Source organism: Gopherus evgoodei, chromosome 4 (assembly GCF_007399415.2).
Source record: "Gopherus evgoodei ecotype Sinaloan lineage chromosome 4, rGopEvg1_v1.p, whole genome shotgun sequence".
Lineage (NCBI taxonomy): Eukaryota > Metazoa > Chordata > Testudines > Testudinidae > Gopherus > Gopherus evgoodei.
The window spans coordinates 147,612,100-147,639,483 of record NC_044325.1 but is presented as its reverse complement, the minus strand read 5'-3'; the positions used below and the strand labels follow the sequence as shown (position 1 = coordinate 147,639,483).

At 47.0% G+C, this 27,384-nt stretch overlaps 1 long non-coding RNA gene across 1 annotated transcript; it reads left to right on the top strand.

Moving 5' to 3' along the window:
• Positions 1–6,699: 6,699 nt before the first annotated feature.
• LOC115651627 lies at positions 6,700–14,740 on the top strand. The gene is made up of 3 exons (XR_004000396.1): positions 6,700–6,783; positions 10,523–10,527; positions 14,729–14,740. It is a non-coding gene; the product is annotated as an uncharacterized LOC115651627 (long non-coding RNA).
• Positions 14,741–27,384: the final 12,644 nt, after the last annotated feature.

The window sequence follows — 27,384 nt, the reverse complement described above, 5'->3', positions numbered from 1 at the left end:
CCAGCACAAATACTGACTAATAGAGGAGGAAACCTGATTTCCAGTCCCCTGGTCCCTCCCTAAATAACAATGGCTCTTTTTTAGAGGGGCTGATTTTCTTCTTCCCCTCCAGTTTTTGACATTGGGGGACTTTGCTTGTATCCCCAATACTGAAGAGGCACCAGTGGCAAGAGTGGTCATGCTACGTGGCATATCCATACGAAAGGGAACATGCCTCCATTCTGCTTAGCCCTGCAACAAAGTTCTCCTGACTGTCATGAGCACATTTTCAAAGGTACCTTCCCCCTTGGAGATTGGGGCCTGGTCTTCCTCAGCACTTTGGAACGTGCCAGCATGAGAGATATTTTTGACAGGGCCCTTGGAAACCTAGTGTTAAAATTCCAGACCCAGTGAAATGACGCTCGCTGTGATTCCTCAATCTCCCAGAGAGATGCCTCCTGTATGGAGGCTGCTAAATCACAGCAGTCAAAGAATTTCTTGCTCTAGGAAGAGAAGGGATTTTGGCTTTAGAGTGGATGAGACTGTACCCAATAGTGATATTTTCAAAAGCTCTGCCTACAAGATCCACGAAGATCCCAATCAGGCAAACAGGTCACAACTCCACTCACTCCCACAAACACATGAGGATTTCCAGTTATACAGGCTGAACCCGTTACTGCCATGAATAGACGATATATTTTCCAGGAGACAAATTTTCCCAGCAAGGGGCAGCCTCTGAGCAATGATGCTTCCTTCCTTGGTTATGGCTACACAGAAGCAGTTGTGTTTAAATCCTCTGTCCTGCTGTCTGTGCTTGTATACACTTCAGCTATGCCACACTCACATATGTTCCTTCTTACTATCCTTAACCCTCCTTCCTGGATCCCTTTTCACATCCTGCTCCAGTAAATCCAGGTAAAGGACTATTCCATGTGAGCAAACGCAGCAGAAGCTGGGCCTGCCTGTTAATGGTAAGATGCCATTGTCACAGCCTCCTTTACCCACCCTGCACCTAGTTCTTGCTGGATGGCCAGAAGAGCTGAGCATTCACACCTCACTGATTTCAATGGGAACTGCTAGTCTTCAGCCCTTCTGAAAGCCAGGCCATCACTGAGCGAACCGAGGAACTTTCCACCATGCTCTGATGTCAGACTCATGCTCCAGCAGAATAATGAGCAGAGTGAGTAGAAGAGTCCAAGACCTCCACTGAAAATGTCCTCTTCCCTGCTCTCAGATAGTCAGGTCTCGGGATAGCTGGGAAATGCACCTCAGCCTGATCTCAATGGTTGGGTCACAAATGCATACGCAGACACACACAAACACCCACACCCCTTTTCCATTTTAAAGCTTTGACCAATGTGCACAGAAAAGCCTATTCTGCAAAGGATGTTTTTTCCCCTCAAAAATTAATATTTGCAGAGCAAATAAAGCAACAAATAGTGTCAGCTTTACATATGGTAACTGTTAGGGTGAGACAACCTGAAGGCCATAACTCATTGCTACCTGAAGTGTGTTGGTTCTTTAAATATTCACTGTGGGAACTTCGTGTTTCCCCCATCGATTGTCTCATGCCAGGCTCTGTCACTTGTTTTCATTTGGCACAAGGCCATTGTTTTAGGTTTGTTTCATTAAAGCTGAATTTATTCCAGCAAAGCAGTTAAAATATTCATTACTAGTCTTGTCACCTTTAAAATACCCCTTTCCCTGTGTACTGTCAATAATTGTTCACTCCAGGCAGAAAACTTCAGAATGTCAATACTCCAGTCAAAGTCTCAAGTGAAAAAGGTGCTAACAAAAGTCAATCAAACTTGCAGAAAGTGCTCGCATTGGAATGAATTTCCACTCAACTGCATTTTTAGCAGTCAAATTATTAACGCCTGCAGTTGGAGCAAGAGCATTAAATAGAACTCCACACACAGAACAAATGTGAAAATTAAAAATATGTAGTTTGCTAAACACATGAAATTGTAAATGCAACACTGAGCAGCCGGAGAGACATATTTCCAATTAGAATGTAGAGCCAAATTGTTTTAAAAATAAATTATTAAGCCAATGGAGGAGTGGGAAGAAAAACCCTCAAAACCATTGAATGTGATTTGTATAGTTGACATAATTGGCAATCTAGTTGACAAAACTGGAAAATTTATAAATATGGCATTTACCATCAGATCTGTCCTGAAAAATATGTATCCATCTACTAGGTGTCCTTGTCTGTCTGATCCTACCACCTGATAACACTGAAGACCAAGGGAACCGCATGCCAGCCTAACTTTTGACAAAGTAATAAGAGGCAAAGTAGCAGAGTAACAAATTAATAGTAAATAAGGTGAGTGAAGGCAATGAGAAGGGACAACTGGCTATAGGCCCAGGAAGAGGGTATGTATGTTTGTTTAAACTTTGGCAGGGTAACTATAACAGTCTAATAAATGTTTTCTTGTGTTTCTCCTCTATTTTGCACTAAGCTATTTGGTCCCAGTGGAGCTCCTAGTGGCCGAGTTCTAAAGGCTGAAATTGTGATAGGAATATCCACAGTAGCATACACAGTCCCTGAGCACAATCAAGCCCCATTGTGCTGCACACTATACATAAACAGGTCCTGACCCGAAGAGCTAATAGTCTAAGGAGATGAGACAGAAAAAAGGTGGGAGAAAGGTAGGATTATTAGCCCCTGTTGAGGAACTGAGGCACAGAGAGATTAAGTAATCAGCCTAAGGTCACCCAGAGTCTGTGGCAGGGACAGGACTTGAATTTAGCTCTCCTGAGTCCCAGTCCTGTGCCATAACTACCAGGCTCTTTCCTCTCTTGACGTGCAGGTGACCTGAGGACTTTGGGAAGAAATGAACACTTCAGGCTCAGTGCTGAAGACCCAGGGCACAGAAGGAGTGAATTTCAGGCCAGGGGATGTCCAGCTGTCCACAGCAAGATGCAGCATAGCGGCTTGATTCTTGTTTTACCTTATGCCTATGTGAATCAGTATGGATGTTACTGGAGCAACACACATGTGAAACGAATGTAAGCGAGATCCAAATCAGGCCCTGAGTACCCATATGTCACGCGGGAACGAGAGGTGACTCAGGAGATATTTGGAGGCAGGAAGAAAAGACGTGGCACCTAGAGAGTAGGTCTGGATTTCCCAGTGGAGAGTAGGAGTGTGGCCTGGGATGACTCCATCCATCGCTTTACTCTGTCTTACAGAGCACCTCACTCAACACAGCCCCTCTCTTTCCTTTGCACCTCCAGCCCTCGACTCACACTTCCCAGCTACCCAACTAACATGTGCCCGACATGCCAGCCGGGCCGGCTCTCCCATCTCAGCACCTCTCCGCTGCTACCAATGCTGTGCATTACGCCGGGCCGTCAGATGGCTCACTGAAAAAGGTGCTGAGGATGGGTGACTCCAGGCATTGATAGCAGGCTAGAGACACGTGCAAAAAGGAGTTTTGTTACTGCGGTCCAGGTTCTGGGTCCAACTGGGTTCTAACATACACTGAAGTACCGAGACACTGAATACATGTGGTGAACAAGGCTCGTCATTTCATAATTGCTACTTCACATGGCTCTTCCCTTTAGCATGGACTGACAGGATATCTTAGACATTCCTCATTTTCAATCAATTTTCATGGCAAAGGGTTTTTTTTCATAGAGGTGGAAAAGCAACAGTATCCCTGTAGCTATTACCAGAACAAGGAGTCATGCAGGTCAGCCAGCACGGACTTGTTTAAATAGTGTGAAATTGTTCTTTATGAGGCCACTCACCTTCTGGTCTCCAGTAATGGCCTTTTGCAGTGTCTAATGTTCTCTGTTATCCCAGAGGTTATTTGTTAGACTCCGTCAGTCCAGCTGGGGGGCAGTTGTCCTGTGCTCAGATTGTTAACTGTGACGGATGGAAAGATAAACTGGACAGTGCTAAGGGTGGAGAACTAACAGATACAGCAACTACAGCTATAGTCGTGCGTCTGACAAAGTGGGTATTCACCCACGAAAGCTTATGCTCCAATACATCTGTTCATCTATAAGATGCCACAGGACTCTCTGCTGCTTTTTACAGATCCAGACTAACATGGCAATCCCTCTGATACTCAACTACAGCTGGTTCATCTTTCAAAGTCCTGCAAAGGATTGTAAGAGCATTTCCTTTTTGAAACTGCAGTTTGGTTCCTGTGTCTAGTGCCAAGTGGCAGGGAAGGGTGAGCTGAAGAACAAGACTTCATCACAGATGCACGGTGCATGAAGCCTCAACGTGCAGAGATTCAGAGTACTGCTTCAGAGAGGGCCACAAGCACACGGGGTGAGATCCTCACTGCACTGAACTCAATGGCAAAGCTCCCATTGATTTAAGTGGGTTCACGATTTCACCCAGAAGATTCACCGCAGGTTCAAAGGGCAGGTGCAGGTTTGCATTTGGCATCGATGGATGCAGGATCACAGAATCAAAGAAGATTAGGATTGGAAGAGATCTCAGGAGGTCATCTAGTCCAATCCCCTGCTCAGAGCAGGACCAATCCCCAATTAAATCATCCCGGCCAGGGCTTCGTCCAGCCAGGCCTTAAAAATCTCTAAGGATGGAGATTCCACCACCTCCTTAGGTAACCCATTCCAGTGCTTCACCACCCTCCTAGTGAAATAGTGTTTCCTAATATCCAACCTAAACCTCCCCCACTGCAACTTGAGACCTTTGCTCCTTGTACTGTCATCTGCCACCACTGAGAACAGCCATCCTCTTTGGAATCCCCCATCAGGTAGCTGAAGGCTGCTTTCAAACCCCCCTCACTCTTCTCTTCTGCAGACTAAATAACCCCACTAATATACCCACTTCCCTCAGCCTCTCCTCCTAAGTAATGTGCTCCAGCTCCCTAATCATTTTCATTGCCCTCTGCTGGACTCTCTCCAATTTGTCTGCATCCTTTCTGTAGTGGGGGGCTCAAAACTGGACATAGTACTCCAGATGTGGCCTCACCAGTGCCGAATAAAGGGGAATAATCACTTCCCTCCATCTGCTGGCAATGCTCCTACTAATGAAGCTCAATATGCCGTTAGCCTTCTTGGCAACAAGGGCACACTGCTGGCTCATATCCAGTTTCCCATCCACTTTAACCCCCAGGTCCTTTTCTGCAGAAATGCTGTTTAGCCAGTCGGTTCCTAGTCTGTAGCAGTACATGGGATTCTTCCATCCTAAGTGCAGGACTCTGCACTTGTCCTTGTTGAACCTCGTCAGATTTCTCTTGGCCCAATCCTCCAATTTGCCTAGGTCACTCTGGACCCTATCCCTACTGTCCAGTGTATCTACCTCTCCCCTGAGCTTAGTGTCATCCATAAAATTGCTGAGGGTGCGATCCATCCCATCATCCAGATCATTAATGAAGATGTTGAACAAAACCAGCCCCAGGACAGAGCCCTGGGGCACTCCGCTTGATACCGGCTGCCAACTAGACATGGAGCTGTTGATCACTACCCACTGAGCCCAATGATCTAGCCAGATTTCTATCTACCTTATAGTCCATTCATCCAATCCATACTTTTTTAGCTTGCTGGCGCGAATACTGTGGTAGATGGTATCAAAAGCTTTGCGAAAGTAAAGAAATATCACATCCACCACTTTCCCCATATCCACAGAGCCCGTTATCTCGTCATAGAAGGCAATCAGGTTGGTCAGGCATGACTTGCCCTTGGTGAATCCATGCTGACTGTTCCTGATCACCTTCCTCTCCTCCAAGTGCTTCAAAATGGTTTCCTTGAGGACCTGCTCCATGATTTTTCTAGGGACTGAGGTGAGGTTGTTCCCCAGATTCTCCTTCTTCCCTTTTTTAAAGATGGCCACTTTATTTGCCTTTTTCCAATTGTCCGGGATCTCCCCCAACTGCCATGAGTTTTCAAAGATAATGGCCAGTGGCTCTGCAATCACATCAGCCAACTCCCTCAGCACCCTCAGATGCATCGCATCTGGCCCCATGGATTTGTGCCTGTCCAGCTTTTCTAAATAGTCCTTAACCTATTCTTTCACCACTGAGGGCTGCTCACCTCCTCCCCAAACTGCCCAGTTCGGCAGTCTGACCGCTGACCTTTCTGCGAAGACTGAGGCAAAAAAAGCATTGAGTACTTCAGCCTTTTCCATATCATCTGTCACTAGATCGCCTCCCAGATTCTGTAAGATCCCACACTCTCCCTGACCACCTTCTTGTTGCTAATATACCCATAGAAATCCTTCTTGTTACCCTTCACATCCATTGCTAGCTGCAACTCCAGCTGTGCTTTGGACTTCCTGATTACACCCCTGCATACTCAAGCAATATTTTTATACTGCTCCCTAGTCATCTGCCCAAGTTTCCACTTCTTGTAAACTTCCTTTTCGAATTTAAGCTCATCGAAGATTTCTCTGTTAAACTAAGCTGGTCGCCTGCCATATTTGCTATTCTTTCTGCACATCGGGATGGTTTGCTCCTCCACCCTCAATAAGGCTTCTTTGATATACAGCCAGCTTTCCTGGACTCCTTTCCCCCTCATATTAGCCTCTCAGGAGATCCTGCCCATCAGTTCTCTGAGGGAGTCAAAGTCTGCTTTTCTATAGTCCAGGTTCTGTATTCTGCTGCTCTCCTTTCTTCCTTTTGTCAGGATCCTGGACTTGAGCATCTCATGGTCACTGCTGCCCAGATTGCCACCCACTTCTACTTCCCCTACCAATTCTTCCCTGATTGTGATCAGCAGGTCAAGAGGAGCACGGCCCCTAGTTGGTTCCTCCAGCATTTGCATCAGAACGTTGTCCGCAACACTCTCCAAAAACATCCTGGATTGTCTATGCACTGCTGGGTCAGGCACGTATTGCATCCATTATCCCTAGTGCTCTTCCCCTGCCATGTCACTGACCAGGGCTGAGGGGAATACCCTGGATGGCGGTTTGGAAAGGGGAGGATGTGTGCTGCTGTCATAGTATAATTCCCAAATCTGGAACTTAGCATCCAAAATATGGGTACTAGCATGAATATCCCTAAACTTAATTACCAGCTTAGATCTGATAGGCTGCCACCAATCAGGACTTAGAGTAGAGCGCCTGATAGACTCTGGTCTCCCCCAGTACCTTCCCTGGGGACCCCAAAACCCAGATTCCCTGAGTCTCACAACAAAGGGGAATAAACCATTCCCTTCCCCCTCCCTTCTTCCTCCCAGCTCCTTCCCGCCCTGGGAATACTAGGAGATCACCTGATTCAACTTCTTGAATCACCACACCAAGAGGAGTGTTACCTTCCCCCTCACCCAGAGGCACTACAGATTCAAGCTGCATGACTCTAACACAAAGAGAAAATTTATCCTTCCCTTCTCCCCACCAATTCCCTTGAACCTTAACTAGGAGAAAAAAATCAACAGGTCTTACAAGCAAAACTTTTAATAAAAAAGAAAGAAAAAAAGTAAAAGGTTTATCTCTGCACTTTAGATGGTAAACAGTTACAGGGTCTTTCAACTTATAAACAATAGAAAGAAACTTTCTCCAGCAGAAACACAATTTAAGCTACTTCCAGAAAGTACATATATGCAAATGGAAAAAAAAAACAAATTAAAAGACTATGACCGCCTTTTCTTACTTACAATTCTGAATAGATAAGAGACTGTAGCAGGGAGATTGGCAGAAACCTGGTTGCACCTCTAGCCCCATCCAGGACCCAGAAAGAACAAAGCCAAACCCAAAACCCACAAACAAAGGCTTCCCTCCACGAGATTTGAAAGTATCTTGTCTCCTGATTGGTCCTCTGTTCAGGTGTTTGCAGGTCACTGTTTGTTAACCCTTTATAGGTGAAAGAGACATTAACCCTTAGCTATCTGTTTATGACAGCTGCTCACATGGAGTGCAATACTAGTTTGATAGCTAACAGAATGTCACCCCACCTTTGCATATCAATGGGGCCTGAGGGCACCCAGCATCCCACAGACCAGGGCAGCATGAGCCCTATGGATTCTTCCCATCTCTAATGGTAATGATCCTATGGGAACTCAGGGTTTATTTTCAGCCTTTGTTATAGCCCAAGTGGTTAACTTGATGGAAAGGTCTTGAATTTAAACTCTGAAGAGTGAATAACAGCCAGATTAGACACTGAAGTAAATATAATGTTTGTACACCCTGAACATCCTAATATAGGGGAGCGCCTGTTTTATCCATTCTGGCTGCAGCCCAATCTAATTTTCCTACCCTGCACTCAGTGATATAATGACACTGCAGTTTGAGCCTATCTTTGCAGAACAGACTGCAGTTTTCACTCTTCTTCGTATTTATTTCATCTGGAGCCCTGACAAGTCTGGCACTTTAAATCACTTAGTTTCCCTCCCAGCCTCCTCATTTGATTCCTTTCTGATGAAACTGTCCTGAGGAAAAGGAAGCCCTCAAAGAGCCAGGGAGAGTTGGCCTCAGGAATATCTCTCTCTCTCTCTCTGTCTCTCTCTCTCTCTCTCTCACACACACACACACATACACACACACACAGAACCATGTTTCATATGTCCTAAAGCAGCACCACAGATGCACATTATTTGTCAGCCCAGTCTGAGTATGAAAGGCACCAACTGAATGGTAAGTGTGAACTGAAGGGTTAAAAATAATAATTAGACTTACTGTTACAAAGCTAGTGAGTCAGGACAATGTAACAGGCTGTAGGTGTTTTTCTCTCTCACCTGAAGTAGCAAGTAGCAGAGCAGGTAACAGTATAATTTGAAGTCAAGTGCTCAGACACTCTGTAGGAGTCAGTCAGTAGATGATGAGCTACCCAATATTGTTAGCATCACTTGGCTTCCCCTTTACTTACTTCTCAAGAGCTGAGTTTAGGATTCTGCGATCCCTTTGCAGCCCCTGATAACTTGAGGCAGGTGGCTCAGCCTTAGGAATCTGAGATGGAGGGATGGAGGACCAAATCCTCAAAAGTATTTAGGATCCTGACTCCCACTGAAATAAAAAATGGAAATTAGACCCCAAGTCCCTTCCGCTGGGAGAGGAGACGTTCTGCACTGCAGAAATCCAGCAGGCTGGAGTCACCACCAGCCCTGTTCGCTGTTAAGTTAGAGCTGGGTAAACAGGAGATTAAAATAATCAAAGCATTAAAATACATTCTCTTCCCTGCCTTAATAAGAACAACACATGAGTCTCCCCATCAAGATGATGCCTTAACACACAACACAATGATTATCCACTCTTATTATCGTGGCATCTCACGTTCCTCCCCAATGGAAATTCATTAGTTTGATTAGTGAACCAGCCAGTGGAATCTGGCATGGGATGACAAATCGAAGAGATCCAAGGCAAAGGCTCAGGTAAGGCCTGTATCACATCAGGCTTGCATGAGATTCAGTTATTTTTAAGAACAAGCAAAGTTATTTCTGGCTGGGAGAATTTTTTTTCCTGTGTCATTTTCCTAAATATTTAGCACTGGGGCATTAGATAGTTGAAATCTGTCAGAGGAAACTCTCCCAGGACTCCTCTGCCAAAGAGACCACTGGGCAGGAGAGTTACCGAGGTCTATTTAAAACATGCTCAAGCATTTTTAAGGCTTATGACCTACTTCCTCTCTAGAATAGTTTAAAGAGGCAGACATGTGACCATCTGCCTTCAGATCACCTCCTGGAGTGCTCACTGATTCAGACACATCCTGTCATGCACACAGGGCCGTCCTTAGGATTTATGGTGCCCTAGGAGGGATTATTAAACTGGTGCCCCTGTGCCTGTCTTGCTCTTAGCAACACAAACATGAGCTTACACTATTGGAAAACTTGCCATATGCATGTTATTAAAACCAGTTTAACTTACTTAAGCACACTGTAATGCTGATGGACTAGCACTAAAGCAGCACTATGGAAAAAATCCTGATTTGACAGAATGATGCAAATAATATGATTTTTTTAATTTGTCAACATTTTATTGGAAATTTATATGAAGAGGTATTGAAACAAGGATTTGTTTTTAATTAAAAACAATCTTTCTGGCTTTTTGGGCTGCAAATTCAGTCATAAAGTCATCATATGACAAAGACAAAGTGATGTCTTGAATGCTTGCAAGAATAGCAAGACCAATCAAGCGGAGATAGTTTTTAATGAGCTTTAGTTTTGAGAAACTCCGTTCTCCTGATGCTACTGTTACAGGAATTGTCAGTAGAATACGACTGGCAATGTACACGTTAGGATATATGTCAACAAGTTTGCTGGTATGAGTAAATTGTACAATGTACATCATCGATTTTGTATGTGGCAACATTGATGACAGTGTACTCAATTCTTCATACAGTTCAAGTCCATTTAAATCAAAATGATCACCCTGCCTCAGGAGGCTCTCTAGGTCAGGGGTCTCCAACGCAGTGCCTGTGGGCGCCATGGCGCCCACAGGGACCTCTCAGTGCACCTGCGTACTGGCTGGCGGACGAGCATCTGCCAAAATGCCACCGAAATTCGGCACCATTTCGGTGGCAACGCCTCTGGATGACACCGCTTGCAGCCGATAAGCATCATCATCCAGAGGCGTCGCTGCTGAAATGCTGCCGAATGCTTGTCCACTGCCATGGGCCAGACGAAAAAGGTTGGGTCCCACTGCTCTAGGTTCTTGCATTCTGTCATTAGTTGCTCTTGTTTTCCTATTTCGTTGAATTTAGTCCCACTCAGCCCACCTGCCAGCTGAGTGAATGGAACCCCAGGCCGACAGCGAGTTGAGTGGCTCAGCCGAGGTCTCAGCCACCAGCTTATAGATTCATAGACTCTAGGACTGGAAGGGACCTCGAGAGGTTATCGAGTACAGTCCCCTGCCATCATGGCAGGACCAAATACTGTTTAGACCATCCCTAATAGACATTTATCTAACCTACTCTTAAATATCTCCAGAGATGGAGATTCCACAACCTCCCTAGGCAATTTATTCCACTGTTTAACTACCCTGACAGTTAAGAACTTTTTCCTAATGTCCAACTTACATCTCCCTTGATGCAGTTTAAGCCCATTGCTTCTTGTTCTATCATTAGAGGCTAAGGTGAATAAGTTTTCTCCCTCCTCCTGATGACACCCTTTTAGATACCTGAAAACTGCTATCATGTCCCCTCTCAATCTTCTCTTTTCCAAACTAAATAAACCCAGTTCTTTCAGCCTTCCTTCATAGGTCATGTTCTCAAGACCTTTAATCATTCTTGTTGCTCTTCTCTTGACCCTCTCCAATTTCTCCACATCTTTCTTGAGATGCAGTGCCCAGAACTGGACACAATACTCCAGTTGAGGCCTAACCAGCGCAGAGTAGAGCAGAAGAATGACTTCTTGTGTCTTGTTTACAACACACCTGTTAATGCATCCCAGAATCACATTTGCTTTTTTTGCAACAGTATCACACTGTTGACTCATATTTAGCTTGTGGTCCACGATGACCCCTAGATCTCTTTCTGCCATGCTCCTTCCTAGACAGTCTCTCCCCATTCTGTATGTGTGAAACTGATTGTTCCTTCCTAAGTGGAGCACTTTGCATTTGTCTTTATTGAACTTCATCCAGTTTACCTCAGACCATTTCTCCAATTTGTCCAGATCATTTTGAATTTTGACCCTGGTCTCCAAAGCAGTTGCAATCCCTCCCAGTTTGGTATTGTCTGCAAACTTAATAAGCGTACTTTCTATACCAACATCTAAGTCGTTGATTAAGATATTGAACAGAGCCGGTCCCAAAACAGACCCCTGCGGAACCCCACATTGTTATACCTTTCCAGCAGGATTGAGAGCCATTAATAACTACTCTCTGAGTACAGTTATCCAGCCAGTTATGCACCCACCTTATAGTAGCCCCATCTACATTGTATTTGCCTAGTTTATGGATAAGGATATCATGCGAGACCGTATCAAATGCCTTACTAAAGTCTAGGTATACCACATCCACCGCTTCTCCCTTATCCACAAGACTCGTTATCCTATCAAAGAAAGCTATCAGATTGGTTTGACACGATTTGTTCTTTACAAATCCATGCTGGCTATTCCCTATCACCTTTCCATCTCCCAAGTGTTTGCAGATGATTTCTTCAATTACTTGCTCCATTATCTTCCCTGGCACCGAAGTTTAACTAACTGGTCTGTAGTTTCCTGGGTTGTTTTTATATCCCTTTTTATAGATGGGCACTATATTTGCCCTTTTCCAGTCTTCTGGAATCTCTCCCGTCTCCCATGACTTTCCAAAGATAATAGCTAGGGGCTCAGATACCTCCTCTATTAACTCCTTGAGTATTCTAGGATGCATTTCATCAGGCCCTGGTGACTTGCAGGCATCTAACTTCTCTAAGTGATTTTTAACTTGCTCTTTTTTTATTTTATCTTCCAAACCTACCCCCTTCCCATAAGCATTCACTATGTTAGACATTCCTTCAGACTTCTCAGTGAAGACCGAAACAAAGAAGTCATTAAGCATCTCTGCCATTTCCAAGTTTCCTGTTACTGTTTCTCCCTCCTCATTGAGCAATGGGCCTATCCTGTCCTTGGTCTTCCTCTTGCTTCTAATGTATTGATAAAAAGTCTTCTTGTTTCCCTTTATTCCCATAGCTAGTTTGAGCTCATTTTGTGCCTTTGCCTTTCTAATCTTGCACCACATTCCTGTACTGTTTGCCTATATTCATCCTTTGTAATCTGACCTAGTTTCCATTTTTTATATGACTCCTCTTTATTTTGTAGGTCATGCAAGATCTCGTGGTTAAGCCAAGGTGGTCTTTTGCCACATTTTCTATCTTTCCTACCCATCGGAATAGCTTTTGGGCCCTTAATAGTGTCCAATAGCTTGCTCAGCCCGCTGCCAGCCTGGGTTTCCTTGGGGGTCCCCAGGCCAGCAGCGAGTGCTGAGTGGGGCCAGCGGCTGGGATCCCGAGTGGCAATGGGGCAGCAGCTGGAAACGCAGAGCAGCGGTGGGCTGAGCGGCTCAGCCCGCCGCTGCGTGCCATCAAAAATCAGCTCATGTGCTACCTTTGGCATGTGTAGGGTGACCAGATCACCCAGGTCAAATATTGGGATGCGGGGGTGAGGCGAGGAGAGCAGAGGGGAAAAAAATGGTGGCAGAGAAAAAAAAATCCCCCACCTCCGATTCCTTCTCCCTCCGCAAGCACTGGAGGGAGGCCCGGGAGACTCAGGGGTGCGCTGGCCGGGGTGAATGTGAGTCTGGCCTGGCCCCGAGCAGGCAGGACTCGGGAGCGGTACCTGGAGGGAGAGTAGGGGGTGGCCTGCGGGGCCAGGCGGAGGCTGTTCTCCTCACCTGGGCAGCAGGACTTGGGAGTAGCCGCTGCTACAGCTTCCACTGCCGCGGGAGGAGGAAGCGGCCGCTGGCCAAGCCACGAACCCCCCGAGCCAGGGCCTGCTGCACACGCCCAGCCCCTGACCAGTTGCGTCTGGGCTGGCTGCCCAGCTGATGCAATCCCGTGGGCAGCCCCGGCATGGGAGCACCAGGCCCCAGCCCCCTCATCCCGCTCGGGTCCCACAGGGGAATGAACGGGGCTGGGCTGCCAATGCCTCCACCGTGGAATTGCACCAGCTGGGCAGCCATCCCAGACACGACTGGCTAGGGGCTGGGTGCAGCATGCACGCTGCTGGGTCCCCGCAGCAGGCCCTGGCGCGGGGAGTTCGGTCCCGGGCGCCAAAGCTGCAGCCACCGAGTGCCATGTGCTTGGCCTCTTCCTCCCCCTTCGGCAGTGGGAGCTGCAGCAGCGGCTGCTCCTGAGTCCCGCTGCCCAGGTGGGGAGAACAGCCGCTGCCTGGCCCCACAGGCCGCCCCGCTACTCTCCCTCCAGGGACCGCCCCCGAGTCCTGCCTGCTCGGGGCCAGGCTGGACTCACACTCACCTCTGCCCCACACTCCCCTGCATCTCCTGCACATGGCATGCTTGGCAGGAGGCGGGGATTTGGGGAGGGATCCAATGGGGGAAGGAGGGGGCGGAGTTGGGGCGGGGGAGGGCGCGAGCCCTTCCGGTCTCGGGAGTCTTTGCACGTTTGTCCAGTGTCCCGACGTAACATTGGTCGGGACGTGGGACAAGCAAGCAAATATCGGGACAGTCCAGGTAAAATCGGGACGTCTGGTCACCCTAGGCACATGTGCCGTAGGTTGCCGACCGCTGCTCTATAGTAAGGAGATGAGCGTATTACAGTTGTTGGAGGGCTCTATTTAGCAGTAACAGGTCTATAGAAAAGTTAGCCACCATTTTTTGTTTCTCTGATGTAAACGGGCCCACTCTCTTCCCCATACCAAACTTGTCACAAATAATTGTCAACAACTTAATTTTTGGTTTTTGGCCAAGATATTGATTTTTTAAAAAAAAATGTATTGAATTTGAGTTCAGGATTGTTAGCAAGCATTTTTGGCAAACAAATTTGTTAAATGATAATCTAAATGGTAACACAGCACTGCTTTCATGCTTGGCTCATCCCCCAGTCTGCTGGTCCAACAGCTGCAGTAGAGGAGGAGATAGGTGGAAAACTGCAGGACCCCAAAATCCACCTCTTGGGGTGCAGAGTGGCAACAGCAGCAGCAAACCCTCAGGTCCAATCACACACCAATGGGCACAGGGGTGTGGTGGAAATAGGAGCCTATATAAGAAAAAAACCCAAAAATAGGGACTGTCCCTATAAAATCCGGACATCTGGTCACCCTACAGGTGAGTTCTTTCCCCCACCCCTTCCCAGAGACCCCAGCAGCCAATCCCCTCCCTCAGACTGTGCTGCATTTGATTCTCTCTAGGACCCAGCAGCCCTGCTCTGACATGTTCCACTGCTTCCCATCTATCCAGTCTCCCAGCAGAGTGGTGCCCCCAGACTTAGTGGTGCCCTAGGCGGTTGCCTGTTCTGCCTATGGCTAAGGACGGCCCTGCATGCACAAGGATAAGCCAGAATACTTTGAGAGTCTGAGTCTGAGTCTTCAGCCTACATTTGCTTCCAGAGTTAAAAAGCAGAACAGAGGAGAGTCCACCTCCCTCTCATTTAGCTATGTTGGCTCTATAGGGCTGACTCACACACATGGTCACTTTTCAGAGCAGCCCTGTATGTTAAAGGGATCCATATATCACAGGGATGTTCTGGTAGGAATAAACCTCCTTCAGCATCCCATGCAATCAGAAGTGAAAGACTTCCTGAGCTCCCCTTTGAAAGAAGTGTCAGGTAATGGGCTTTCAGCATGTAATGGGCTTCAGCATGTACTATGCTGTTTGCTATGAGTGTGAGATCAGCTATTCATCTGCTGAGGTGCTGGGAATACAGATGTTTATTTACAGAGTGAGACAGTATTTTATGAAAGGGCTTGGGGCTCTTGGTCGCAACTTCTATTTCAGCTCCTTCTCCCAGCTCAGACTTTCTGACACTCACAGCAGCTGCCTCTACGCTCGCTGACCCTAAAAGTTACCTGATCTGCAAGAGAATTCAAAGGCTGATGCCTACTTTCTGATCACACCAAGGAATCCAGCAAGTTCCATGTTATAACATCAGAGTCCAGGCATCCCAAGGAGAGAACAGAAGATTTAAACCCCCAAAATGAGCAGTTAAAGTGATTGCAAACTGTATTATTGTGTTACGGAAGTGTATCGCATGAGGTCTTCTGTGAAAGCTTGTAACATTCTGAACATGATAGTCATGATGAGATATGTATTCAGACTACAGTTATGTATTTGTGTATTTGTGTGTATAGAAAACTGTGCTTATAATCTGTACTATGACTTCAACACCACCTCCCAACAGGTGGTGAAGCAATCAAGCAGGGAGGGGCACCTCCCAAGCCAGGTGTAAGTCCCCCTCCATTGTCCAACCCAAGAAAAGACAATGGTGGACCATTAAAGTTAATGGAAAGCCATTGAGACAAGTGGGAATTTCCCATTTTGAAGACCTATAGTGTCTGAAGAAAAAACCTGTCAACTCTTTTAAAACGGAAGGGGTTGGAAGTGAAATGAAATCCATCCAGAAACTGAGGGTACGTCTACACTGTGTGGGTGCCAGAGTGAACTGATAACTAGGGGGCTGGTTTGGTGTCTTTCAGGGTGCGGAACCAGAAGGGAATGGTCCCAGTGTCTGGTACTTCAGAACACAGGGAGGATGGATTTGGGTAGGGTGACCAGAATGCAACTGTGAAAAAATGGGACAGGGGGTGGGAATAACAGGCACTTATATAAAGAAAAAGTCCCCCAAAAATGGGACTGTCCCTTTAAAAATGGGACAGATGGTCATCCTAGATTTGGGAAGCCTTGGGACTGGAAAGGCTGTTGGTGTCATCCTGCCAGGAGTAACTAGACTGCTGGCAGCCAGGATGAGACCTTAGGCTTGTGGGTGGGGCTCTGCTGTCAGGGATCTCAGCCATAGTCCCACAGTACCAAGGCACCCTGAAGATACAGGGCAAGTGCTGACAGAGCCCCGCACTGGTTAGGGTGCCCCCATGTGTGCGTTTCACTGTGGGTGTGAGTATTTACATGTGGGTGGGTGCATGTTTGCATGGAGATGCAGGGCGTGTGAATGAAGGCACCCAGGCAAAAGTGTGTTTGTGTAGGTCTAGGGCAGTGGGTGTTTGTGAATGGAGCATGAGATAAATTGGTGTCAGTAGGTTCAGGCTATCACTAGTCTTTGCAGAGCAGTGGCCTAAGCCTTTCTTGTTAAATGTGGCTATAATAGAAAGTTGATGTTTCACTTTCAGCTCAACTAATTAATCCAATGTTCCTTTCAAAGAAAATATCACAGTGTTTAATTATTTTTTAGCTAACCATTTGCAAATATCATCAATTACCTAAACATGACACCGCTGTCTTATGCAAGACACTAGAATCATATTCCATGTCACACTCTGACAGGAGCATAGTAAACCAGCATTATTCAAATTGCATATCAGTCAGAAAAATTGAGAAGTAATTTGTCAAAGTCACAGCTGTGCTCAATAACCATTTGGAGATGACTAAGTAATTAATCAATAATGCATTCTCACCTTTTCATTTCCCCAGATTCCAGCAACTCGCAAGCTGGGGTGCCTTAAAATAACAGAATGAGATGTTTGATGTCTGCAGAGATGGCAGCTGATGCCTCCAGACGGGATTTATACAGCTTGGTTTGCCCACAGGGCTGGAACGCTCCTGTTGGGAGGAACATGTGATCAACAATTTCTTCTCCATTCAGACTTCATGCACCTCAACCACAGCTGAAGCTTTCAGGAGTCTCTTTCCTGCCTCTCTAGAACATTTCCAAAGGGTCCCACACCCTCGTGTTCAGGTACTAATGAAGGGGAAGCAGCCTTTGATTTTTAGTCAGTCCGGTCTATCCACAAATTACAACCCCACTGGCATTTTTAACAGGTTCCTTTTAGTCAACATGAGGGTGACATTCAGCCCTTTGCAGAGGGCTAGTCTACTAACACTCTCACGTGATCGGTTTCACCCTCACAGGGTAAGCTAAACTGTACCCACAAACAGGAGCATGAGCCCATCGATTAACTGCCTTCTGTCTTTAACCTAGTTGGAGTTGAGATTTCTGGAGCCAGGACTCTGGGGGGTGAGTGTGCCCGGGGTGGGGGCCTGACATGTCTCTGATGAGCTCATAAAACTGCAGGAATACGATACTTTCATCAGTGGCAAGAAGTTTTTCCGCCCAGCTCCTTGACTTACACTAGGCAAAACGCAGGTGGCTACAATCAGACTAGGGCCAGTGGCAAAAGTACCACGAGAGGCACTGGGCTGCAACTCGATGGGTTCAGTCCTGACCCCCTGAGAGGCCTTGGCAAGTCTCTCTGTCTCTTTTCTCCTCCCAGCCCTTCCCTATTCAGGGTGTAAGTTCTGCAGATTCTGTCCCTCACTGTGCGTTTGTACAGCCTTTAGCACAACCGAGTCCCCCATCTCCACTGGGACCATTAGCTGCTACTCCAGTACAAATCCTCACCACATGGGAGTAGTTAGAAGTCTGGCTCAGGCTGGATGGCATAAAATAAACTATGGGAGTGTCAGAAGAATTGCACCCAAGCAGCTGTGCCTGCAATGGGATGATGGGGACAGAAAACATTGTTGGTTGTATGGTCTCCTCTGCGGCAGGTATCTGGCTAAATGATGGCACACTTCTCCAGATGAAGTGAGCCTCCCACAAGCTAGACAAAGGCTCAGCCAGTAACTTAAATAACTCTTTATAAGGGACACTGTTCATTTAGTCTAAATTCTTCTTTTTTTTTTATGTCCCCTAAGTCACACACTCTGTAATTCAATCTCAGCATAACCCACTAGTGTAATAAAATGATTTCCCTTTGAGACTGAGTAGTTTCAGCTCAAATGCCCTAAAAGTGATAATTTGATTAATAAAATGGTAAAATTTGCAGTACTGAAGAGTGTTTCGACTTCAAAATCAATCACACCACATATATTACTCAGGGCTGGATTCATTGAATGCATTGTTGAACTCACTGAAAACTGTGTTAGTCAAATTAAGTAATTAGTAAGATTAATGCTGTTCCAGAGCTATAATCTCGGCAGAAACCAGATTGATTAGAGTTAATTATCTTTAGCCTACTTAAATAATTTGTGCACTGTTTTCCCCACTATTTATGAACATAAAACATGCAAAACAGGATCTCTCCCTACTCTGTTTATAAGAGGGAGCGAAGATGATTTTGTGGAGAAGGACTGGAGAGGGACTCCAGAGAGCTGGAGTTTTTGTGTGTGAGCTGGCACTAGTCACTTAATTTCTCCGTGCCTCAGTTTCCCCATCCAAAAATCAGGGTAATGATACTTCCCCACCTCACAGGAGTGTCATATGAATAAATAAACTGCTCAGATACTAGAGTAATGGGGCCCCAGAAGTATCTAAGATAGATCAATTTGAAATGCTACACTGGAATTTCTGCGTATGCTCCCTCTTCTTCTCTTAAGCGTATGTTTGTTACAAATATTATAGCAGTATGTTTTTTAACAGCGTTTTAATGATTCTGGGATCATCTGGGACAAACCTAGGCCATACGAAGCAAAATATGATGTTCCAGCTAGTTCTTCTCTCTCCTCCAATCTCTAATGCACCCTCATGGTACTATCAATTTTTTTGTCTCTTGTTTGCACCAAGTATCAGAGGGGTAGCCGTGTTAGTCTGGATCTGTAAAAGCAGCAAAGGATCCTGTGGCACCTTATAGACTAACAGACGTTTTGGAGCATGAGCTTTCGTGGGTGAATACCCACTTCCTCAGATGCATGCATCTGAGGAAGTGGGTATTCACCCATGAAAGCTCATGCTCCAAAACGTCTGTTAGTCTATAAGGTGCCACAGGATTCTTTGCTTGTTTGCACCAATCACTGTTCTGTTCAGTCTCTTATTGTTCTACACATTAATTGGAGGGGGAGGGGAGGAGATACTGCAGATACCAGAGTAGTACAAGGACTTCTTCCAAAATATTAAAACCTTTCTGAACAAAATTCAGAAAGACTGGAAAGGCCACTTTTTTATCCTGAGACTACTTTCCTGCACCCAGACACTCCACCCCATTCCCTTTCAGCGCTGCCCTGTGGACTGCCTGGTAGGCGGTACTGGAGAACACAGTACCAGCATAGAGAAATGGTGGTTGTGCATTTGCTCCTGAACTCAAGTTCTGCACCTTCTGTGGAGCCTTGGCTATACTGTGCGAATGAATAAATAAGCAAACACTAGTCAGGAGCCTGTTATTTTTCAGCTATGTACTGAAGTCAGAGAGCAAATTCCACCAGTGATTCATGAAGGAGAAACTACAGTTTTATGCAAGAACATCTAGCCATCTGGGCCAGCTATAGCGAAGCACTTGGTCAGGATACTGTCCCCTAAGGAGCTCATCTGTGCATTCAGCCCTCAGTCACTCAGAGCAGCCTCCCAGGCTGAGCTCCGTAATGACTCTGGGTTGGTTCGATGAAGATTCATGCCTCATGCAAGGCCCCTTGGAAGCTGCCTGTTTTGGCTCCTTCAGTCTTGTCTGACTAGCCTGCCCTGGATGAGAGTGCAGAGGGGGCAGTGTGGGGAAAGCAAGGCTGACCCATGGCATGTGAGTGGAATAGCTGAAGGAACACTGGGTGTGAAAAGCAGCAATGGTCCACCCCAATCTCTTCCATGTAAACAGCACACAAATCTAGGAGAAGCAAGCCCAGGCTCTTTTTGGCTGACGTTAATGAGGCTCTGTAACTGCTTTTCTTTCTCGGGAGCTGGATTTGCAGCTTGCCAGTGGATAGAGGTAAAGATCTGCACCTGTTCTTGGACAATATTGACTGGGCATCAATAGTCATTGAATTGCTACTTTATGTCCACAAGATTCTCTGCTCAGCACCCTGCAAGTGAGGGTGAGATGCACCTTGCCCTCTAAGAGGCATGGGCAAGTTAAATTACCTTTGTGGCCACAGGGATCATGGAATTTAGAGGTGGGAAAACTCAGCTAAGTCATAAAATCTATCATCCTGGGGGGAATGGAGGATTGTTCCCTGCAGTCTTTGAAAGGCGCAAGTGATGAGTCTCCTGTGGGAAGGCTTCCCTCCAACTCCCCATTGATTTGTTCACCCAGTAGAACTCAGTCGTGAATCATCCTGGAGAAGCTGTAGCTGCGGACAGCTGCAGCGGCACAGGAGCCAGTAAACAGAGCTGTAAACAGTGGAGTTTGAGTGGGAGTTTGCAAGGGGAGTTTGGAGGGAAGACTAGGAGAACCAGGCAGAGGAATAGACAGGCTAATGGAGGGAGTGTGCAGTGTTCTGGCAATGTTTTGGTGCTTGCTGGGGGTTTGTTTTGTTGTGGGTGGTGGTGTTTTGGTTTGGTTTGTGTTTCCCGGACTAACAGGACTTAGGTGGGAAGGCCATGACATATACAGAGGCAGCAGTGGCAGTGACCCATTCAGTGGAAGACACAATGAAGATGACCGGATGTGGAAGCTGCAGCATGTACATGATCCTGGGGGGTACCTGAAAAGATTTCGTCTGCATGAAGTGCCACCTGCTAGAGCTGATGGAAGAAAAGATCCAAGGATTGGAGATGCAGGTGGAAACTCTGGTTGAGTTTAGAAGGGGGGTCGAGCGGATGATGGAGCAAAGACATGAGGAGGCTGAAGGGAAAAGCTCAGACTTGCAAATGGAAGCAGGACCAAAGAACTCTGAGGGGACACTGCTGGATGAGGAAAGTGGATAGTGGACGCATGTGACTAAGTGAACCAGGCAGAGGAAAAGACAGGCTAGTGAAGGAGAAATAGAGCTCAGGAACAGGTTTGTGGAAATGGAAAATGAAGAAGAGGCACAGCAGGTGGTCGTTGAAGGTGAGAGGGCAAGGAAGAAGAGAAGAGCAGCTAGTCCTATAGGAAGAGGGGAAGAGTTAATGGAGATAACACCAAATATGAGCCCCAGGAGGATACAGGATGGATTGCAGAGAATAGCAAAGGAAGATTAGGAATTGCGAGGTCTTGCAGCCAGAGAGAACAGGGGATAGACCGGAGAATCGCACCATCACCAGGTAAAGGCTGGTCTACGTGACTGGGGACTTCTTACTGAGAAGAATAGACAGGCCTGTAACCAGAGTTGACCCAGAGAACAGAAGGGTGTGCTGTCTGCCAGGTGCTAAGATACAGGATGTGGACATGAGGCTGAAGAGGATCCTAATGGGAGCAGAAAAGAATCTACTGATTGTCCTTCATGTGAGAACAAATGATATGGCTAGATTCTCACTGGACTGTATCAAGGGAGACTATTTCAGGCTGAGGAAGACGCTTAAGGAAATCAAGGCTCAGGTGATCTTTAGTGGGATTCTGCCTGTTCCTAGAGAAGGGTAATAAAGGTGTAACAAGATTATGATGGTCAACAGATGGCTCAGGCAGTGGTGCTATAAGGAGGGCTTTGGGATGTATGGCCACTGGGAGGCATTCATGGACAGAGGACTGTTCTCTCGGGATGGACTTCACCTGAATAGGGTGGGAAATAGACTTCTATGATGGAGGCTGGCACAACTGATTAAGAGATCTTTAAACTAGGAATTTGGGGGAGATGGTTGGGAGAGGTCCAGGAAAATCTCCATGCTGGATTTTAACACTGAGGGGGAAGAAAACAAAGTAAGAAAGGATACAGCTGTGGGTAGGAGAATGGTATAAGGAGGAAGGTTAGTGTAGATACCAGTCTAATAAGTGATACTGGAAGTAGAATGTCTGTGCCTAATCGGATAAAGAATATGAGAAGCCTAGGTAACAAAATAGAGGAACTAGAGTTACCGGTGCAGGAAGTGAAACCAGATATTATAGAGATAATAGGAACATGATGGAATAGTATTCATGACTGGAGTACAGGTATTGAAGGGCATGTGTTGTTTAGGAAAGACAGAGATAAAAGCAAAGGTGGTAAAGTAGCATTGTACATCAATGATGAGGTAGACTATAAAGAAATAAGAAGGGATGGAATGGATAAGACAGAGTCTGTCTGGGCAAAAATCACATTGGGGAAGAAAGCTACTAGAGTCTCCCCTGGGACAGTGCTTGGGGTGTGCTATAGACAGCTAGGATCTGATTTAGATATGGATAGAAACCTCTTTAATGTTTTTAATGAAGTAAATACTAATGGGAATTGTGCGATCATGGGAGAATTTAACTTCCCAGATATAGACTGGAGGACAAGTGCTAGTAATAATAATAGGGCTCAGATTTTCCTAGATGCGATAGTTGATGGATTCCTTCACCAAGTAGTTGCTGAACCAACAAGAGGGGATGGCATTTTAGATTTGGTTTTGGTGAGTAATGAAGACCTCATAGAAGAAATGGTTGTAGGGGACAATCTTGGTTCAAGCAGTCATGAGCTAATTCAGTTTAAACTAAATGGAAGGATAAACAGAAAAATAGATCTAGGACTAAGGTTTTTTATTTCAAAAGGGCTAACTTGAAAAAATTAAGGAAATTAGTTAGGGAAGTGGATTGGACTGAAGAACTTGTGGATCTAAAGGCGGAGGAGGCCTGGAATTACTTCAAGTCAAAGTTGCAGAAACTATCAGAAGCCTGCATCCCAAGAAAGGGAAAAAATCATAGGCAGGAGTTGTAGACCAAGCTGGATGAGCAAGCATCTCAGAGAGGTGATTAAGAAAAAGCAGAAAGCCTACAAGGAGTGGAGGATGGGACGGATCAGCAAGGAAAGCTACCTTATTGAGGTCAGAACATGTAGGGATAGTGAGAAAGGCCAAAAGCCATGTAGAGTTGGACCTTGCAAAGGGAATTAAAACCCATAGTAAAAGATTCTATAGCCATATAAATAAGAAGAAAACAAAGACAGAAGAAATGGGACCGCTAAACACTGAGGATGGAGTAGAGGTTAAGGATGCGAACAGGAGCTGCTAACAGGGAGTTTTGCAAGGGAGTTCTCCAGGTGAAGGAGAAGCACCTACAGCATCTGTGGGGTAAGTGACTGTCTGCAGTGTTTGGGTTTGTGTGTGTGTTTGGGGGTTACTTGCTGTGTGCTGAACTTGTGTTTGTCAGTCTGTTTGGTTTGTTTGTTTGAAGGACCGTGTGCTGTAGCTGGCAGTTGGAGGTGGAGCTACTAGGAAGGTTTGAAAGCTAGAAGCCTCTGGTAATTGGCTGAACCTTAACCAGTGGGCGGGGCATTCACTCAGGCCAGGGCTTTATAAAGCTGCGCACAAGCGACCAGGGAGCTTAGCGAACAGGAGCTGCTAACAGGGAGTTTTGCAAGGGAGTTCTCCAGGTGAAGGAGAAGCACCTACAGCATCTGTGGGGTAAGTGACTGTCTGCAGTGTTTGGGTTTGTGTGTGTGTTTGGGGGTTACTTGCTGTGTGCTGAACTTGTGTTTGTCAGTCTGTTTGGTTTGTTTGTTTGAAGGACCGTGTGCTGTAGCTGGCAGTTGGAGGTGGAGCTACTAGGAAGGTTTGAAAGCTAGAAGCCTCTGGTAATTGGCTGAACCTTAACCAGTGGGCGGGGCATTCACTCAGGCCAGGGCTTTATAAAGCTGCGCACAAGCGACCAGGGAGCTTAGCGAACAGGAGCTGCTAACAGGGAGTTTTGCAAGGGAGTTCTCCAGGTGAAGGAGAAGCACCTACAGCATCTGTGGGGTAAGTGACTGTCTGCAGTGTTTGGGTTTGTGTGTGTGTTTGGGGGTTACTTGCTGTGTGCTGAACTTGTGTTTGTCAGTCTGTTTGGTTTGTTTGTTTGAAGGACCGTGTGCTGTAGCTGGCAGTTGGAGGTGGAGCTACTAGGAAGGTTTGAAAGCTAGAAGCCTCTGGTAATTGGCTGAACCTTAACCAGTGGGCGGGGCATTCACTCAGGCCAGGGCTTTATAAAGCTGCGCACAAGCGACCAGGGAGCTTAGCGAACAGGAGCTGCTAACAGGGAGTTTTGCAAGGGAGTTCTCCAGGTGAAGGAGAAGCACCTACAGCATCTGTGGGGTAAGTGACTGTCTGCAGTGTTTGGGTTTGTGTGTGTGTTTGGGGGTTACTTGCTGTGTGCTGAACTTGTGTTTGTCAGTCTGTTTGGTTTGTTTGTTTGAAGGACCGTGTGCTGTAGCTGGCAGTTGGAGGTGGAGCTACTAGGAAGGTTTGAAAGCTAGAAGCCTCTGGTAATTGGCTGAACCTTAACCAGTGGGCGGGGCATTCACTCAGGCCAGGGCTTTATAAAGCTGCGCACAAGCGACCAGGGAGCTTAGCGAACAGGAGCTGCTAACAGGGAGTTTTGCAAGGGAGTTCTCCAGGTGAAGGAGAAGCACCTACAGCATCTGTGGGGTAAGTGACTGTCTGCAGTGTTTGGGTTTGTGTGTGTGTTTGGGGGTTACTTGCTGTGTGCTGAACTTGTGTTTGTCAGTCTGTTTGGTTTGTTTGTTTGAAGGACCGTGTGCTGTAGCTGGCAGTTGGAGGTGGAGCTACTAGGAAGGTTTGAAAGCTAGAAGCCTCTGGTAATTGGCTGAACCTTAACCAGTGGGCGGGGCATTCACTCAGGCCAGGGCTTTATAAAGCTGCGCACAAGCGACCAGGGAGCTTAGCGAACAGGAGCTGCTAACAGGGAGTTTTGCAAGGGAGTTCTCCAGGTGAAGGAGAAGCACCTACAGCATCTGTGGGGTAAGTGACTGTCTGCAGTGTTTGGGTTTGTGTGTGTGTTTGGGGGTTACTTGCTGTGTGCTGAACTTGTGTTTGTCAGTCTGTTTGGTTTGTTTGTTTGAAGGACCGTGTGCTGTAGCTGGCAGTTGGAGGTGGAGCTACTAGGAAGGTTTGAAAGCTAGAAGCCTCTGGTAATTGGCTGAACCTTAACCAGTGGGCGGGGCATTCACTCAGGCCAGGGCTTTATAAAGCTGCGCACAAGCGACCAGGGAGCTTAGCGAACAGGAGCTGCTAACAGGGAGTTTTGCAAGGGAGTTCTCCAGGTGAAGGAGAAGCACCTACAGCATCTGTGGGGTAAGTGACTGTCTGCAGTGTTTGGGTTTGTGTGTGTGTTTGGGGGTTACTTGCTGTGTGCTGAACTTGTGTTTGTCAGTCTGTTTGGTTTGTTTGTTTGAAGGACCGTGTGCTGTAGCTGGCAGTTGGAGGTGGAGCTACTAGGAAGGTTTGAAAGCTAGAAGCCTCTGGTAATTGGCTGAACCTTAACCAGTGGGCGGGGCATTCACTCAGGCCAGGGCTTTATAAAGCTGCGCACAAGCGACCAGGGAGCTTAGCGAACAGGAGCTGCTAACAGGGAGTTTTGCAAGGGAGTTCTCCAGGTGAAGGAGAAGCACCTACAGCATCTGTGGGGTAAGTGACTGTCTGCAGTGTTTGGGTTTGTGTGTGTGTTTGGGGGTTACTTGCTGTGTGCTGAACTTGTGTTTGTCAGTCTGTTTGGTTTGTTTGTTTGAAGGACCGTGTGCTGTAGCTGGCAGTTGGAGGTGGAGCTACTAGGAAGGTTTGAAAGCTAGAAGCCTCTGGTAATTGGCTGAACCTTAACCAGTGGGCGGGGCATTCACTCAGGCCAGGGCTTTATAAAGCTGCGCACAAGCGACCAGGGAGCTTAGCGAACAGGAGCTGCTAACAGGGAGTTTTGCAAGGGAGTTCTCCAGGTGAAGGAGAAGCACCTACAGCATCTGTGGGGTAAGTGACTGTCTGCAGTGTTTGGGTTTGTGTGTGTGTTTGGGGGTTACTTGCTGTGTGCTGAACTTGTGTTTGTCAGTCTGTTTGGTTTGTTTGTTTGAAGGACCGTGTGCTGTAGCTGGCAGTTGGAGGTGGAGCTACTAGGAAGGTTTGAAAGCTAGAAGCCTCTGGTAATTGGCTGAACCTTAACCAGTGGGCGGGGCATTCACTCAGGCCAGGGCTTTATAAAGCTGCGCACAAGCGACCAGGGAGCTTAGCGAACAGGAGCTGCTAACAGGGAGTTTTGCAAGGGAGTTTGGAAGGGGAGTAGGAAGGGAGGGGGTGTCCCTTGTCGGTCTCATCTGTGACCCATTGGTCCCCTGAACCCATAACCTGACCACATTGAAAACCTTTCTGTTTACAGCAGAGAGGACTTTGAGAGAGTTTGACAGAGGGAGGCTTACAATGGTGAGGAGGACCCGCAACACCTGTGCTAGCACTACTTCTGTCTCCTCCACCTGCGCCTGTAGCCAGACAGAGCACCAAAGCATGGATGCTTTTACCCAGATTCTGGTGTGGGCTTGCAAAGACTGTAATTTGCAATTTCCACTTACTGATATCCAGGCTGGGGGTGGCATCCAATGTGAAAGGTGCCTGCTGGTGGAATCTCTCAGGCAGCAGGTGGGAGAGCTACAGGAGGAGGTGGCCAGGCTGAGGAACATCCATGTCCATGAGCAATTCCTGGACAGTATCCATGTGGAGACAGCTGATGGTGCTGTCCCAGTTGACAGGACTACTGACACTCCAGTGGAGGAGATGCTTCACACTCCAGTGGAGGAGGAGGCTCAGGGCGGACACAGCCAGCTGGTTACTTCTAGCAGCAGGCAGTGCTCCACCGCTGCTGCGAACCCTCCTGTTGTGGTAAAAGATAACCATTATGCTCTTCTTGATACAGGAGAGAAGAAATCACCCCCAGTAGTTAAGGGGGTGAAGCCTCGTACCCCTAAGGCTGGGAGGACTGCTGCCACCACTGCTAAGAAACGTAGGGTAGTGGTGGTTGGAGACTCTCTGCTGAGGGGGACGGAGACACCCATCTGTCGCCCTGACCGTTCATCCCGGGAGGTATGCTGTCTGCCAGGGGCCCGTATCCGAGATGTTACAGAGGCTTTGTCGAGGATTATCCGGCCTTCTGACTACTATCCCATGCTACTCATCCATGTAGGCACAAATGATACTGCGAGGTGTGATGCTGAGCAGATCAAGAGTGACTACAGGGCTCTGGGAGTACGGGTTAAGGAGTTTGGAGCGCAGGTGGTATTCTCTTCGATTCTTCCTGTTGAAGGTAGGGGTCCGGGCAGAAACAGATGCATCGTGGAGGTGAATGCCTGGCTGCGAAGATGGTGTCGCCAGGAGGGCTTTGGCTTCCTCGACCATG